Raw genomic sequence first — 18,692 nt, forward strand, 5'->3', positions numbered from 1 at the left:
ACGAGTACTTCTGACACCAATTCCTACAGTCAAAACTGAATCTGACAGTTTAGTCTGAACTTTGATAGTGAACTTTTGGTGGATTCTTGAAACAAATTGTGTTTCCTTGCTTCGACTTTGTATGTTTTTGCTTTAAATTTCAAACGATGCAGGTGCTGTCCTCTAGTGGAGGCCATCAAAAATATGGATCCAATCATGGATTTTGGACATCATACATGAAAAGCACTGAGTTTTTTTTTAAATTGGGAAATTCAGATAGAGTGACTACTGCACCTGCCCTGTTGCTGTCATTTGAAAAAGGCAGTTATTTGTAGGCTTTTTTGGTCAATCCTTTTGAATGCAGGAAATTGAATGGATGTGAATCTTTGAAGGAGTTCAAGGGTGGAGTTGTTTCACTTTTTAAAAATAAAAATAACTCATTTGAAGAATTTCACACCAAAATAAGATAATCTCTCAACAACTAGCTATGATGGACTTTTTGTTTCATTTTCAATACCAGATAAAGTTGATCTACTCATAGTTTTTATGACCAAGGTTGCAAATAGTAAAATTAAAGGTGTAAATGAAAAAGTAGTGGATGAAGTTGCTGGGTCAAAGTCCTGGAACTCCATCTCTAATGGCATTGTGGATATACGTACAGCAAATGGCCTGCAGAGATTCACAAAAGAAATTCACCAGCACCTTCTCAAGGGACAACTAGGGATAGGTAAAAAATACTAGTCCAGCTAGTGGGTGGCATGGTGGCTCAGTGGTTAGCACTGCTGCCTCACAGGCACCAGGGACCTGGATTCGATTCTACCCTCAGGCAACTGTCTGTGTGGAATTTGCACATTCTCCATGTGTCTGCGTGGGTTTCCTCCCACAGCCCAAAGATGGGAGGCTAGGTGGATTGGCCATGCTAAATTACCCCTTGGTATTCAGGGATGTATTGATTAGGTGGGTTATAGGGGGATAGGTCTGGGCGGGATGCTTTGAGGGTCAGTGTGGATGTGTTGGGCCGAAGGGCCTGTTTCCACACTGTAGAGATTCTATTCTATTCTAGTGATGCCCACTTCCCCTGAATAAATTTAGAAAATAATAACGATTGGGTGTTTGTCAGGTTTTGATTTGAGATTGAATCTGGAAAGAAAGTCTAAGGAAGGGAAAGTGTTGGACAGCTTGAAGATTCTGGGGGGGAGGACAGTGTGTAACAAAGGAAAATGTCCAACACACCTTGACTACAATACCTCAGGAAAAAGGAAGAGTGTACAGGACGTCAGATTGTGACTTGAAAGTGTATAAGATGGCCAAGTTCAGAGCAGGTCTTACCATAGCAGTCACAATAACGTACAGAAAGGAGACAGCAGAATTTGAGGAAGAGGAGGAGGAGCTGGAAGCTTATCGTTGTAATAAGTTGTAATGGGATCTGTATGTACTATGTATTGGTTCACAAATTAATTAGTTTTCAACAGGCATTGAATACTCATAGAAATTGGAAAAAAGGCCCATGTGGCACCTTTATTTGAAAGTGACAATTTGGAAGTTCTGGTCAGTTAGTTTCACAGAAATATCAGGGTGAAGAAGGAGGCCATTCAGCCCATCTTTCCACACATTAGTTCACAGAAAGTTCTTAGATTAATGATTAGAGATGTGCTTTTGGATGACTCGGAAAGTACATTGCTTATTTGGGAATCCCACAGAACTTTTGGAAATAGACATGCTGTCTCACCAAATTGGTTGCATTTTTGAAAATGTTGTGAAGTGGATTGATCATGGTAGCCTGGTAGATGTCTTGCGCTTAGATTGTCAACTCACTTTTGATAAAGTGCTACACAAAATGTTGTTAAATAAAATGTGTTCATCCCTCTGCATTCATTTTATTGTTTTAATTTAATATTTGTACTTACTAAATGGAAGTTGATGTTAACTCAGAAATTATTTATCTAATCAAATTGTCCCCAAGATATCCAAACAGTACCTAAGAAACTGGGTGCTTTCAAAGTGTGTACACTATTGAGAAATAATGAAAGGACTGAAGATCTTGAAAACAGTTTGAACAACAATACAATATCAGATGGATCCATTGAGATCAAAGGAGGTAATGTACTGAAGAGCCCTCAAATTAATATGAAAAAGTTAGAGCATGAGTCAGATAAAATAATTTCAGAATAAACTAGAAAGTAGTATCTATATCTTAATGTTGAGTCCAAATAATATTTGGATGGATACATAGTACCTGACCTTGTCAAAGACCAGTACATATGGTTCAACAAAAAGTTCCACGAATGAATGGCATATAAACAATGACATGATGCTTCAGTTGTGTCATATTCATGCTACTGATCATCGACAAGACCAGAACCTCACAAATGATAAATAATTTCAGAGTTCACATCAACTTCCGTTTAGAAAGTGTAAATATTAAAATGGTACAATAGAAGAATGAATGCAGAAGGACTAATGTTCTTTGTCTATTTAATAGTATTTTGGGTAGCTGTTTATTGAAGGCATTTTGGCAATGCAAGTGCACAACATCTAACATGGTGAATCCACTTTACAACATTTTCAAAAAGCAACAAATTTGGTGAGACAGCACCTTTATTTCCAAATGTTCAATGGGATTCCCAAAACACCATTACACTTTCCGAGTAATCCTACACCACATCTTTAATCATTCATTTAAGAACTGATATGCAGACATGATGGACTGAATGGCCTCCTTCGGATCTTGAGAGTTCTGCGATTCTGTGAAACTAACTGGCCTCAAATTCCATAGTGTCACTTTCTTCCTTTTAAAAAGAAGAAACCACATAGACTTTTTCTCATAAGGGTATTCAATGGCTGTTGCAAACTGGTTAAATTGTGAACTAACAGTTGGTATCAACAAAGCCCACTTTTCCCAATGGAGAAGATCCTGCTGCTCAGTAGGTGGAAACCATTCAGTATCTTGACTGCATCTCAGGAATATGCAGAGCCTTTCAAAGACCTTTTGCGATCTTTCAGCTGTCCTTGATTTTGTAACATTGCTTACAAAAATGCCTTACTACTACTGCCATATTGATCCCTGTTTTCGTTGATCTCTTCCAAGATATTATAGAAAATATTGTCCTCAACTGACCTGTGCCTGTCCTTGTTTGCTGGTGTACTGTTCTGATTAAAATTAATAAAGTGACTTCTGCTTTGTTTAATTTATCAACAATGTTAGTTTAACTTTACATGCTAAGGGACAGGAGTAGGTTCAAAAATATACTCTTTGAGGAGGAAATCTTCAGCACCAACGCCTTGTAATTGCCAAGAGGGTAAAGGATCAAAAAGAAGTAAACCCTGGTGCTGGTCACAGTGGTTGAATAACATGATGCAGTAGAGCAAGACTTTTTATCAAAATCATGAAGATTGAAGTTAAGGCAGATGAATTAACTTTTTATGTCAGTCAGCAATTGTGCTGTCAAATCTAAACACGCATTTCTCGATAACCATAAGCAGAGAATGTTATAAGTAAAATAATCTGCATGTAACTTGAAATTAACTTTATTGATTTAGACAGGTTCGGTTAAAATCTGGACTGATCTAATCTGCAGTTGCACTGTTAGACTCTCAGTTCATTTCTTGATGTTTTAATACAATATGGTATGCATTATGTCTGATCAGTGAAAGACAAATAACTCTTTCAAATGGTGATGACAAAGTACTTCTCTTACTGGATCATATGGGCAGAATTAGAAACTATGTTCAATTCAGACTGCTTTAGATGTGATACAGTCTAAATGACAGCCAATGCTGTCAGCTCAGTCAACTGGAAATCTAACAATAACCTTTTTTTTTCACCATTTGCTTTTAGGTAAATTTATAAATATCGTGGCTACTGTCTTTTGCTTTGGGCCCCAAACAGCAGGTAAGCATTGAAATTCTAATCCTGCTCATCCCATAACTGTTGGCTCCGATTAGTCGCCATGGGTGGGGAACAATTTCACAAAATAGATTTATTTTTCAACATGCCGCGTCACTGAGGTTACCTTCTTATAAATGTAAGATCAAGCACCAGTAATAAAGCAATGCATGGCTGCAAATTCTGAATAACGTTTCTGAAAGGAAGCAAGGAAAACAAAACAATCCAAATCAAGTCGCTTAATTCCAGCCCTTTTACCACCCCGCCCCTCCCCACAATTCCTACATGCTGCATCAGTCTGGTTTTCTGTGTCTTGAAGGTGATGCTGCCTTCAGGAAAATATATTAAGATCCCAGTTGCTTAGTGAATAAATGGATTGCTTGGATCAAAATTAGACAGATGCTCCCACTCACCAGAACATCCCAGGTTTGGTCACTGCCCTGCTTAATCAGGAAATCTCAGCAGAGACAGAAATAACAGGGCTGCCAGCACCCATCACAGCAACCCAAGCTCAAGGAGGAAGAGAAACAGGCATGGTGGACAGTCAAACTGATTATTCATTGACTTGTAATGGAAAGTGTGTAACTGGGGAAATTTGAATGAGTACAGAATCAATGTGATATGTAGCATTCCTCCTGGATGTTTTCACTCTCGTGACTCACTATTAAGGCTTGCACATGAACAATCGCTAATAAGACAAGGTTACAGCAATGGCTATTGGTGCTTTGGGGCTCAGTCGGTAACACACTCCTCCTTCAGTTAGAAGCTTGTTGGTTCAACGCCTATTTCAAGGACAAAGCCAGAAGTTGCTGGAAAAGCTCAGCAGGTCTGGCAGCATCTGTGAAGAAAAAATCAGAGTTAATATTTCGGGTCCAGTGACCCTTCTTCAGAACTGATGGTAACTGATGGCATCAGTTCTGAGGAAGGGTCATCGGACCTGAAACGTTAACTCTGACTTTTTCTTCACAGATGCTGCCAGACCTGCTGAGATTTTCCAGCAACTTCTGGTTTTGTTCCTGATTTATAGCATCCACAGTTCTTTCAGTTTTTATTGCCTAGTTCAAAGACTTGAGTACAAAATTAGGCTGGCATTCCAGTAAAATACTGAGTGAGTGGCCTCATGGCTGGATATAAAATATCCCACTATTTAAAAAGCAGGTGAGTCATCTAGGTGTTCTGGCCAATACTTATCCCTCAACTCACTCTTTTGTAAAGAGAGGTGATATGGTAATTTTTTGTTTGGGGTTTTTGGGACCTGTACAGAATTCGGCTATCACATGGCAACATTACCACAGCGTAAGCATAGTCATGGTCTGTAAAGTTCTTTAGGACATCCAGAGTGATGAAAAGCACTTACATAAATACTTTAGTCCAATCAGGGGAGATGAGAGGAAAGGACAACACTTGGAGCAGGAAATTCAAGAAGAAAACAGTTAAATGTGAGGAAAGAGCGTTGGGACAGTTTTCAAGCTGCACATTGAAACTTACTGTTATATATAAAAAAAAGCACTGTGGTCCTACCATGGGTTACTAACACATTGAGTTAATGATACTCATCCATTTCTTTTCAATATTTCACCATCTCTAACAGACAATGGAGAAAGGAATTCTTGATCAATGTGGCGAGAACTTACATACTATCTATCCCACAGTGTAACCTCAGAGTCCAGAGTGACAATTACATATGAGACCAGTTGTCAGCCAACAGCCAAACCTGTGTTACCTCAAGAAGAGGCATTGTCAGGATAAAAAAATGCACTGTAACACATGTTTATGGTTTAGTTTGAGTGGAATTTAAGAACTTGGCAGTTGGAGGCTTTTATGAAACATAATTATCACATATTGACGAGGTGGCCTAAGGACACATGATTTCATCTGTTAAAAGTGTTTACATTTGATTTCAGTTACCCTTCTGGATCCATTTGACCTGAATCTGTTTTTATTTTACTAGTAAATGGTTCCTATTATTAAGGTAACTGTTAAAATGGCAGACAGTCTGCTTCCTGACAATTGATATAAGCATGTGCTACTATAGAAACGGGCAGTCCCATAAAAGTAACTTTCCTACTCTGCCACACACAATCCTAATGAAGCACATGATTGTTGTGGCTGTAAAGCATTTGCTTTATTGGGGTCTACATTGAAAGTGAAATAAAATGCAATATGTTTATAAATAAATCCAGTTTCCAAGCATTTAATTCTGTTATTATATATATTTAATCATTTTCAGTTGTTATTGTAACAGAATGTCATGCCAGACATTGCCAGTTTATCAGATTAAATGCAATCTATTTTATTTAGTAGCAGACAGAGATTAAACTCACATCTTCAGATGAAATTATTCATTAACAGATGTTTCAGAAATGCCTGTTAAAATATGTATGTGTAAAAACACAAAACAGTGTTCCTGTATATCATGTATGGGGATTTCATATAATGGGCAATGAAACGAAAGTGCAAAAGTGATTCTCAGCAGATGCAGCAGTGTCCAAAAAATGTTACTAACTATTTAGAGCACATGAACAGGCCATTCAGTTCAAAAGGTGTCATAGAGTCATATATGGTAGAGTTGTCATTCAGATGAACCGCTTCCTGCCCCTCCCTCACCTGGCTGACCATGTTCCAGTCACTATTGTATGTACGTTGGATACTAACTGTCTTGCATTAATTTTCTAATTAGAAACAAGGAAATCTGATCAATCCCACACGCATTAGATTTTAAGTACATATTTGCCTAATCAGCTAAATGGAGCATCAAAGTCCAGCCCTGTTTGCTGTCATCTGACACAAAGGTAGGCATACGTACGTTCTAACAAAGTCACAGGAGTTGGAAACCTGAACCCATTTCTCCTTATCTGTCCCCATGCACACTGAGGCTCGGTATTACCCCTCTAGCTGAGGTTGACTACATCCATGTAAACTGGAAATCAGACCAGGAACCTGCCTGCTTGAAGTGACGTGATATGATACTGTGTAATAACCCAGTAAACTTGCTTGTCAATCCATATTCAGCATAAGACAAAAGCATATTTGAACCTAACATTGCACTGCCTGTAGTTTGCCTGAAGTTGCAACCTCACAGTGAACACTGGGTCCTCCTTGTTATGTTTACAGTCTATAACATTCTTGAATGATAAGGATAAAATTCAAAAATAATAACACGCATTTGCCTAGTAGCACCTTTGCCAAAGCAAAGAATCTCTCGTCACACCACGTGAACATTCTCCAACAAATGTTGCTTTCGAGGTTTGAATTTTCACAAAATGGAGAAGTTCTCTGGCTCAACCAAAATGTCACTGGGTCTCCAATTCCAGAACAGTTGCCCCAAAATAGGCACCCATCATTTTGGCTGTGGAGGGGGGTGAGGACATGTAATAGCTTACACATCTATGATACTGAATTTTTAAAAGTGTAGCTGCTTTCAAACAGATCTAATATTTGCTAGTGGATGTCCAAAACTCTTGTGGGCTTTATACACTTTAGGAGGTCTAAACTTGCTGCAGCACTTTGGTAATGTAAGGCACCCTGATCAATAGACTCTTAGAACTTTATTGTGTGTCATCTCAGTACAAACCCTGAAGAGTGCCCATGATGGATGCTGAGTAAATTGGCATGGAGGGTATAAGAACAAAGAGTGCTCACTGGCATAAGTTGGTGCGGAAGGCTATAAATGACAATGGTGTTGGGTAGAGGGCAATAAGTTGGCATGGTGCTTATGAGAGCTAAGGGCTCGTAGGAAAACAGGCATTGTTGTTATGGAGGTGAGGATATGAGAGACCATGGTGTGGGTAGAGTGGCACAGATTGATATGCAGAGTATGAGCGGCCATAGTGTGCGGTAGGTGTGAGGTGGCATGGATTGATTGACATGGATGGGACATGAGGTGAATGTGGGAGGGTGAGGAATTCTGAGATGTTTTTTATGGTGTTCTTTTTTAGTGCTGGGACTAAAGATCATTGAAGTCAGCCTTTCACAGAGCCTGCCTGTACACCTAGACCTTGGTGGTCCCAATTGGAAACTCATTCTCACTCCCCCTGCCCACACCCACTGCCCACCACAAAAGAAAGTTGCATGCACTTTGGCATCCACAGCACTTTCACGATAGTCAAGGTAGAAAATGTCCCAACTCCACACTCCCAGGTTGGGAGTGGAAAGTCATGCTCAAGTCTTTGACAGAAACATTAGGATGGATGTTCAACCACTTGGTTGAAGATTTAAATGTTAATATGCATCTTAATGAAGGAGGGGAGGAAGAAAAGCTTAGTGAGGGAATTCTAGGCTTAGGGTGGTATTTAGTATTTATTTTTATATTTCTAGGATGTTGAGTGGTTCTAACATTCTATAATTGTGGTAATATTATTGTGTGTTTTCCAGACAGTTCTATCTTGTCCCATATACCGGTACATGATAAAACTGGATACCATCTTCTGTTCAGCTAATAAGTGATATTAGCCTCTTGTCACACATTTCCCAGTGACAAAAGCTACCACTGTGCCAAAAAGCTTAATTTCCCACTAAGCACTGCTTGTAAATTAACTGCAGTCTGTGAATATTCGCTATCCAAATGTACTAATGAGTGTTGCAACAATGTCTGAACCAGAAGCAGAAAAAAAGTCAACTGAACTGTTTTAATTTGACAATTATTATTGATGAAGATGAATTCAGATTGATTTTTATATTATGATCTATATTGGCGAACTCACAAAGTTCATATTTGTGTAAGATCCAAATAGCACCTGTATTTGAAGTAATATTGACAAACCAAACACTGCTCACTGTCCTGAATGGTTATGCCAGCTGGAGATTAGCTTATTCTTGAGAAGCTTCATCAAAATTAAGTGCTAATCAGGCACTAAACTGGGCAGCAACAGGCGTTTGCTAGGCTGAAGGGCCCCAGAGTCTGACATCTCACCCACCCAAGGGAGTAGCCAGCCAATCAGAGTCTGGCTGCTCCCCATTCTTTGGAGGCATCACCCCCACCTCCTCTATATCTCCCGTCTTTCCCCCCTTCCCCTCCTCCAGGAGCACTGACTGTTGCTGTTATTAAACTTAACCAAAGCCCATGGTCACTGAGGGACCCAGGGCCACAGGTATGTAATGCAGGAGGTGTTGTTCCCATTGGCCTCCCCACATTCTAAGTGCCAGGTTCTTCAACCAAAAAGGCATCCCTCCCACAAGCAAACACCTGCAATCTTTAATTCTTTGACTCTCCTGCAGACTACCTCCCCCAGCTGCAGCTGGATGAATACCAGCAGGGGATGTCATGAAGCCCCTAAGTGGGTATTCATTGCTGTGTAATGGATAGTCATCCATGGGCCTTCCAACCATTGACTAAATTGGGGCATAGGCAGGAAGGCAGGAGTCTTCTGATCCACAATCCTTACACACGAAAAAGTGTCCCCAGTCCTACAGATGACAGCATTAAATTCCACCCTAATATCTCCCCTCAGACAGTATTCATTCAGACCTGCTTATTTAATATAAAAAAAGTTCCTGTTCTTTTAATAATTCAATCAACTTGCGCTCGGTTCTTAACATCATACCTTGCTGGTTTAGTGTTGTAGATTGTAATTGTTAAGATTTATTAATAGCAGACAGTAAATCATCTGCAGCCCAAGAATTAGGCCACAGAAACCATTCTAATTGGTTTTGTTCATTTCATCTCCATTACTTGAAGGTACTTGAATAATAAATAATAAATTATCTTCAAAGAGATGCCCTTCAAGAGTGGTGTGATAAAACATATATGAGAAAGCAGGGAATTTTCTGCCTAGAACATGTCATATCAAATATCAAAGCTACTCTGACAAGTATTTAATTCATGCTGTTCCACAACCAGTTGTATAGCTCTCTAAAACAATGTGAGGGGGGGTTATGGTTTTTACACTGGTGACTAGTCATTTAACTAGCGCTGAGCCTTCATTGAGTTAAAAGGTTACCAGGCCATGAGTTCATAGAGCAATTTTCAAAGCAAAATGATTAAATATTTGATTGAGAGTTTTGAAAGTGTTTAGTTTGGGAGTCAATAAAATTGTTTTTTATCCTAAGATTGGCATACTAAGGATGCATTTTAATTTTACAAAGAGTGTCGCATTTTTTATCGTGAACAATAACCTTGTAATTGCTGAATTTTATTTTGGCATTATTGCAGACTACAAAATGTCATCTTAGAGAGACAGAGCAACCTAGGCCTCCTCTAAGTGAAACCCAAAGCCTCCTCAGGGAGACAAACAAAACAAATCAGGCCATGTATAGGACATAAAAACTCCGGGAGAAGCAGTAATGCCAGAATCCTGTGGGAGAGAAATGTTACCCCATACTTCCCTGGAAAGGGAGTCACAGTCTCAGAGAATAGTTCCGGACATGGTCAAAAGGAATCAAGTGGCTTTACAGAAAAGAACTTGTTTCAATTAGAGAGAGCTGAAGAATATTCCTTTAAGGGAATGATGTTTTCAACAGGGACTAGTGAGCTGTTCGCCAAGAGCAGGGTTTGTATTGCTGCTGTCCCAATTAAACACATCTCCTGCAGCGGGGAGCCTAATTAAAATATTCAAATAAGGATCAGTTGTCAAGATCAGTAATGTAATTTTCTTCGTAATCAGCGTTGCCACAGCTACTGCCTCAATCTGCCCACAAACCATTGATGACACAGGTCAAAAGACTTAAATTATTACGTAAAGTGATATTTGCCTGCCCTCATTTAAGATATTAGGATGTTGGCTGTTATTTTTGTCATGATTTGTGAATACATGTGAATTTAAATGTACTTGTAATGACTGTATAAAGATTTCAGAAAAATTAAGGGGCTCTAGCTCGAAGAAGAGGTTTAGAAAAAGACAGACCAGGAGGAAATTTACTTACAGAACAGACTGAAGAAGATATGATGGCAAGGATCTGTATCATCTTAACAAAGTTCGTACATGGCCTGATTTTAAATATGTGCAAGTAGGTGGGTTTTGGCTGAGTTACAGATCTTACCGTTTAGGTTCAGTCCAGCGTATCTGTATTTCTCATTACAGACTGTACTTTTTAAGCAGGGCTCTCGCACTGTTATCCTGCCTTGCAAATCAACCTACAATTACCCCACAGCGGGAACTGTGCTACCTGTTCAGATAATGTCTCAATATTTGTTCCCTGAAGCTCTTTTCAGGCTATGAGAGAGGATATCAGTAATGTCAGTTAGTCCTCAGCCCATTGATGACCTTAGTTAAGGACTTTGCTGCCTACGTAGATTTGGCAGCTTATTACAATGCATGCCAAAGGAAATTTTCCATATGGTCATGGTTTGTACAGGTCCTGCTATATGTTGTGTAACAGGAACAAAATATGGAAGCATCTTTGTAAGAGGAACTTGACTAAGGGGAGGTTGAAGGTAAAAATTATTGAATGCTTTCACCCCAGCTTCTAATGACTCCTGCCTTAATTCTTCAGCAAATACAGAGCACTTTAGCTGAAGAGACCCTGCCTCTCTGTAGACTTAAGAAGTTATTAAACAATTGGGGCTCTAATGTCTTTCTGGTGTACATAATGTATGTCTCCGATATCAATGAACTAGTGATTTTGGATTCATGTTGCATAGAAACTAATTTCATTTGCACTTTCTGTGTGTGTATCAGGTGTATAATCTGTTGAAAATCTCACACAATGGTCCAAGTGCCTATGTCTGGTAGCTGCTCCCAGTCTACTTGTAATATAAGCATATCATAAAATCCTTCACTTTTATAATTTGAAAAGAAACAATGATTTAATTTGTCTCTCTAGATACTGCAATACAATTCCATTACACTGTGTTCTTGCAGATGTTTTCAGTGTAATTCTGGTTTGTCAGTCACAATACTACTAACCTGAGACTATTATTATAATGCCCTAAACAAGTAGTCTAAATATTCGCAAGGCTTTGAACATCCAACATGACTAATACTTCTATGTAATGGTATCCAGACTGTTTTTCAAGTGGTATTGATGAAATTACATCACACACAAAAGCTGGACAAGAATTATCCCATTAAAGTGCTCCATAAAAACTCAATAGGGAAAATGTCGCTCAGGGGCGCTGTGAAAAAACATATGTCACTGCTGCAATTTTCTATTACAATTTATAACAGGGTACTTGAACAAACTGTTGCATGTGTCTTTCTCAATACAATATAGGTCACTAAAAGGAATAAGGGCCAAGTTGCATTCTAACTGTTGGCTAAGTAGCATTATTTTATTAATCTTTTCTGTTCTGGTTCATTCTGCTGTTAATTCTCTTTCAACCATAAAGCTGTGTAGTGAGTTTGAACTAAGTAATAGCTATTATAAACTTAATACTGCAAATATTAAGGAACGAGGAATGGTGCTGCTGTGATCGGTTTGTTGTTGACTCCTATTTCCTCCATCTATGTTAGGTCAGTGCAGTATTAATAAGATGTAAGTATGTAGCCATTCTGAAATGTTCCTGGATTTTTCTGAGAACAAGTGGAAACTATTGAGACATTAATTGTTAAAAGCACAGACTTCAACACAGCTTGAAAAAGTTGAAAAATCCACAAGATCTCATGACAAATTAATCAGGTACTTCATTCACACTTGTAGGCTTGGAAACATCGCTTAACATCCAATGAACGTTATTTTTACTTATACATTTTCTGTAATCTGTATCACCTTCATTTCAGTCAAAACATGCCTTGAATCATTTCCTTTGTCCTTTTTGAATCCTATTCTTGGTTTTTCCCATTACAGCTTTTTCTTTATGACAAAGCACTTGAACAATATGCTTATTAAAAAGCTCATGTTTGCTTATATATTATTATGTCCATCATCAAACTCCCCACCTTTCATATTAACACCACGTTCAGCCCACATTAAAAAAAAACCCTTAAATACCTTTAGTTGCATGGTATTGTACGGGAAACTGAATATCAATATTGTTGAAGCTTATTACACCCAACATCTGTTTTTACTCTTGCTGCTGTCTTCCCTCCTTTGACCTCAGCCCATCTCAGTGTCTGCATACATGTCACAAGCTAGTTGGCTGCAGTACTGTGGGAGAAATGCACTGATTACTAAAACTGCATTCTCTTACCATGTCCAATAACCTTCCTCACCTAAAGATGATTGTCCAAACAAATAAGAAAACCAAAGCACAAGGTAAAAGCAAAGACTTCTATTCCCTGCTCTAACAAGCTGTTATCTCGAGAATAATGAATTATTTGTTCTGACACTTCAATTTTTATTATATAGCAAGCTTTAAATTGCTTTTTTGTTGAAAATAACACTGCAATATTATGGGAAGAAGTCTCGTACAAAAAACAAATAAGAGATGTACTTATGGATTAGTTGGTGATATGGTATACAATGTGTTAGTCTAGCAAATTGAATTAGACCATTTACAAAATCACATACCAGCAGTCTTAAAATTCTCACAGTAACCCTTACAGAAAAGGAGCATTCATGTTGCTTTAACATGCAAGGAGAAGTGACACACACTGAACAAAAATATTTTTGTAAGTTTAAAAAAAACACTTTGGGCAATTCTCATAAAACGTGAAGCAGTGAGAGCATTGTGTGAAATCCAGTGATGTTATACAAGCATGCAACTTGGAAATTAGAATCATAGATTCCCTACAGTGTGGAAACAGGCCCTTCAGCCCAACAAGCCCAAACTGACCCTTGGAGCATCCCACTCAAAACCATCCCCCCATAATCCACCTAATCAACATATCCCTAAAATCTATGGGAAATTTAACATGGCCAATCCACCTAACCTGCACATCTTTGGACTGTGGGAGGAAACTGGAGCACCCAGCGGAAACCCACGCAGACATGGGGAGAATGTGCAAACTCCACACAGACAGTCACCCAAGTGGGATCAAACCCAGGTCCCTGGCGCTGTGAGGCAGCAATGCTAACCACTGAGTCACCATGCCACCCCGATTAGTTTGCAATTGTAAAATAGTATTAAATAGTTGAGATTTGCATTGAAATAGCTTAATAATAATACATGCTGCTGGAAATGAACTTTACAATTAATGTTTCTTTCCAAGTGGTCTCTTGGATATGTATAGCATGTCAGATTTAGATCTAACATTATTTACTTTTTATACCTGTCTATTATTGTTGAATAGGCATGCCAACTCACTGCACTTTATGAGCTGCTGCTCCTGAAGGTGGCTGCCACAATCTTCTTTAAGTTAGGAAACTACAGAGCCTGTTTGATTTAGTGAGGTGGGGAAATACCATTTCCTGGTCTAATGAGAAAGGTCTGTATAATTAAGAAGATACAATTAATTGAATGTTCGGAACTAGTCACAGTTTACATTGAAACAATAGGCGTGGTTACAGAGATTGAGAAGGACCAGATATTTGGTTTCACTCCTTCAGATCCTAAACTGTTCTGCTCTCATGTTGTGGGACATTATTATACGGCGTGGAAACTGTGACATTCCTCAGCATTGAGGTTTCAAACTTGTTTACAATAGTTACCCTCCTTGGTGAGTACTAAAGGTGCACTTTGCTTTCAGTTAAGAGACGAGGCAGCTTAACAAATCCAAAAGGTTCCTGTATCTTTATAGTCAGGTCGTAGAAAGAGAACTTTAGTATTACACAGTACCACTCAACAGCTTTTAAATGCTGGTTCTAGTGTTAACTGGTCCAAAAATAATAAAAACTTCAGTTACTTAGCAATCACTGTTCAAACAGATCTAATGTATGCTTTTAATGTGAAAAATAATTAACACACTTATGACATCTAAAAGCAAAATACTGCGGATGCTGGAAATTTGAAATAGACACAAAGAATGCTGGAGCAACTCAGCCAGTCTAGTAGCATCTGGTAGCCTTTTCTGATGAAGGGTCTAGGCCCGAAACGTCAGCCTTTCTGCTCCTATGATGCTGCTTGGCCTGCTGTGTTCATCCAGCCCTGCACCTTGTTGTCCTGGTAGCATCTGTGTTTGTTTCTCTCTGCACAGATGCTGCCAGACCTGCTGGGTTTCTCCAGCATATTCTTTTTGTTTGCTTAAGACATATAACTGGTTGCAGAGGATTTGTTAGCTCAGTTGGGTGAATGGCTGGTTTGTTGTGCAGAGTGATACCAAAAGCATAGGCTCAATTCCTACACTGACTGAGGTTACCAAGACTGAAGGACTCTTCTTTTCAGGCTCTCTCCTCACCTGAGGCGTGGTAATCCTCAGGTTAAAACACCACCGCTGTCTCTGTCTCATGAGAGCGCAGTCCCTATGATCTGTTAAGACTCTGGTGACTTTGCCTTCACTTTTATAACTAGTTAATCACGCGACAGATTGTGATATGTTAGAAATGAAATTTGACAAGATTTGTAGAACTTTGTCATTTTTTAAAACTAAAACTTAATATGTGGTACCCAAATAGAGTAGGATTGTTCAGATTTACATTGTAACTATCTGCGCTGTCAGATATACAGTACAACAAAATGCTACTTCTTCTATAGGGATATATAATGCAAGCTCTTGATAACGAATACTGTTATTGATGCCAACTGAGCTTTCTTGTTTAATTGCTAAAATCTGCTGAGTTGATGATCGCTGCTTTAAGAGACAGAAATGGTTCTGCACTCCTACCAAAAAGTCAACAGGCATGAACCATTTAAATGTGTTAAGGCACTAGTTTTGAGCACCAGCAACACAATGTTGAAGACACCAGACTTTCTGACAGTGAGTAAAAAAAGGCTGAGCTGTTTAGATATTTCAGCCTAGGCATGTTTAATTTCTTTGATAGGACCACCGTGCATTTTGACTTCCTAAAGCAGTGATCAACTCAGCAGATTTGAGAAATAAAACATGAAGCTCAGTCAGCAATAATAACCGCATTTAACTGCACCACAGCAAGTGACAAACTTTGGTCTTTTGTTACTCCATTGGACCAGCTTCATGACCAGACACTTCAATTCTGTTTGTAGCATTTAAGTATTCTACTCACATTCTTGAATCATTATTCGTTGTGTTTGTTATGTTGTCGAAGCCAAGTATGTTTTACAGCTTACCAAGGCACACCGCGGAGAAATTTGGAATGGTTATGTTTGGAAATGAGTGCAGGTTGCAATCTCTATGCCATTGGTTATAAGATTAATATTTACTTCGCTAATTACATTTGAATATTATCATGTAACACATATCCCAGAGATTATATTTAAACATAGTCTAATGTTGTAATAAAGATTCAAGACAGAGGTCTGACATCATTCCATAAGCTTCACCATTTTGAAATCCTCTAATCTGTGTGTGTAGCAAAAAGCTCACTTTGAAAACTATTTGAGAAATACGGAGCAGGTACTTCAACATGCTGCCCAATAAATATGTATCTTTTTCACTTAAAGTGATTTTTTTCTTAATGAAGTTGCAAATATTTCAGATCAAAAATCTGGATGTAATTAAATGTAGGTTATTTCGATGAAAAAGAAATTGATGTGCATTTCCTGGAAATAATTTTATGCAAAAAATATGCAGGATGTGAGTTAATTTTATAATCCCTTCACAACTGCAATAAAAGATCCACTTTAGTAAAGATAATTTTATATTGCCTTTGATATATAGTAAATGGGTTTTGTTCATTTAAATGCTTTATCCAGCCTTCATTATAATTTCTTCGTATTCTCGGAGTTTGTGAGCAAGCAGATATGAAAGACATACAGACTAGTATGATTCCTGAGACAGCCAGAAGTGATAACGACCACAAAGTCATGGATTTTGAAGTCTTTGAGCCTCTGGACAAAACCAGTTAGTCAACTTAGTCAAAACAAAGTGGAAATATCAGCAGACAATCTGTGTAGTTCAGTTCAATTCAGCCATTGACTGCAACTTTAGTAAATGCCAAACCTTAAAGTAGTAAATATTTTTCACCTAGGAAGGGTTAGATCTGTGGACTATGTTACTGGGAATTCAGAGGTTATTGATAAATTATTCTTTGAAGCAGATAACTTTCGGTACAGAGAGAGGATTTGTGAATTGGTGAGCAACTAAGGATCTTTAAGCTTAATGGCTTCTTTTTGGTAATGCTTATGAGAATTACTGTTCACTTTGTACTTCAATTTTTAGTTAATCTATAACATCGTATTAAATTTGAGATCAGATACAATTGTGTTCTTTCTGGAAAATAACCTTTGGTCAGTTGCTCTTACTCCATTTTGCACCAAACAAGTTGAAAGCAGACGAGGAAATGATATTTGTAGCATTTCGGTTGTTTATTTTGGCTCCTTTGTTCATGATACTCTTCTTTCCCCCTTCGCTATAAATTTGCTCTGAAGTATACATACAATCAGGTAATCAGTGACTATAATGTCATTGTTCAGTACCACAATCATAAGTAGTTGCTTTTATTATTTTTCAAAATTCAATTACATTTTGTTTTGATGCATGTGTGCGTGTGTATAAGTGTGGTAACGGCCTGAGGAAGAAAGGTCTGTGCCTGATCTATACAGTTTGGTTGTGCTAAAGTAACCTGGGAGTCTTTGTGTTTTAAACGTGTGTTGGACTATGTTGTGCCACAATATGCTACATCACTGAAATGTAATTGTGCTCAAGTATAAAATATTATCCATAGTTCAAAAGCTTGCAAAAATGGAAGTGTCAATTAGTGATTGGGTACTGGTAAACTTGTCTATTTATACCAGTTTTGCGCTTGCCCTTTCCAAAAGGTACACTTATTGGGATCTAGTCCACAAGAAACCAGCTGTCAGTTTGTGTGTGAATATTAAAAATGGCCCAGAACTAGCTGGAAAAGCAATGAGGCATTTTTTAAAAATTCATTTGTGGGATGTGGGCATCACCAGGTGACCAGCATTTATTGCCAATCCCTAGTTGCCCTTGAGAAGGTGGTGCTGAGCTGCCACCTTGAACCACTGCAGTTCACCTACTGTGGGTTGACCCACAATGCTGTTAGGGAGGGAATTCCAGGGTTTTGATCCAGTGATAATAAAGGAATAGTGATATATTTCCAAGTCAGGATGGTGAGTGGCTTAGAGGGGAACTTGTGTTCCTGTGTATCTGCTGCCCTTCTCCTTCTAGATGGAAATGGTCACAAGTTTGGAAAGTGCTGTCCAAGAGTCTTTGGTGAATTTCTGCAGTACATCGTAGATAGTACACACTGTTGCAACTGTGCATTGGTGGTGGAGGGAATGGATGTTTTTGAATGGCGTTTATCCTGGTTGTGCTGTTAAATTGTCTACAAATTCATCTGGGTAAGAAATAATGCAAATGTAACAACCTGATATAAATTGCTGGTTAATTTTTGCTGTTAGCCTTATGAAATTGATAGTCAATCTTGTCCATCAGTTGCATTGATGCAGAAAGTATAACTTAATGCCTTACAAATAGTTAAGACTTGTACTTAATAGTGCTTAAGAGCTCTTAAACACTAGTATTTATGTTTCTGCATTCCTGATCAATCCTTTCAGCTGAGAAAGGAGACTGTTAATCATAAACTTAAAAATATTCATGCTTCTAATTTCTATTCCCTTAGTTCAAATACCTTTTCCTCTATTTAGCTTAATCCAATTTGCCCTGTTTCTTTCCCTACAATTCCTGCTTCTTTAACCAATAGAGAATCTCACTGTTAGAAGGTATAGACTATCAGAGCTATTAATCACCAATGTCCTAAGTGTGCCATTATAAGTTTTCATTTTCAATTAAGTCTGCATTTACAGCAATTTGAGGGTTAAAAGACTGTCAAACCGAACAACAAGGAAAACTATCTAATATTGAATCAGAGATAGTAGGAACTGCAGATGCTGGAGAATCCGAGACAACAAGATGCAGGGCCGGATGAACACAGCAGGCCAAGCAGCATCATAGGAGCAGAGAGGCTGATGCCT

The 18,692-nt window shown here is 38.4% G+C and overlaps 1 protein-coding gene across 1 annotated transcript in view; it reads left to right on the forward strand.

The window, feature by feature from the left end:
• Nucleotides 1–18,692, forward strand: part of tncb (tenascin Cb) — a 310,123-nt gene that overhangs the window by 25,537 nt on the left and 265,894 nt on the right. The window contains exon 3 of the mRNA XM_048613353.1: nt 3,818–3,871. The gene's annotated coding sequence lies outside the window, so the exon portion shown is untranslated. The remainder of the gene's footprint in view (nt 1–3,817; nt 3,872–18,692) is intronic.

Source organism: Rhincodon typus, chromosome 28 (genome assembly GCF_021869965.1).
Source record: "Rhincodon typus isolate 14 chromosome 28, sRhiTyp1.1, whole genome shotgun sequence".
Lineage (NCBI taxonomy): Eukaryota > Metazoa > Chordata > Chondrichthyes > Orectolobiformes > Rhincodontidae > Rhincodon > Rhincodon typus.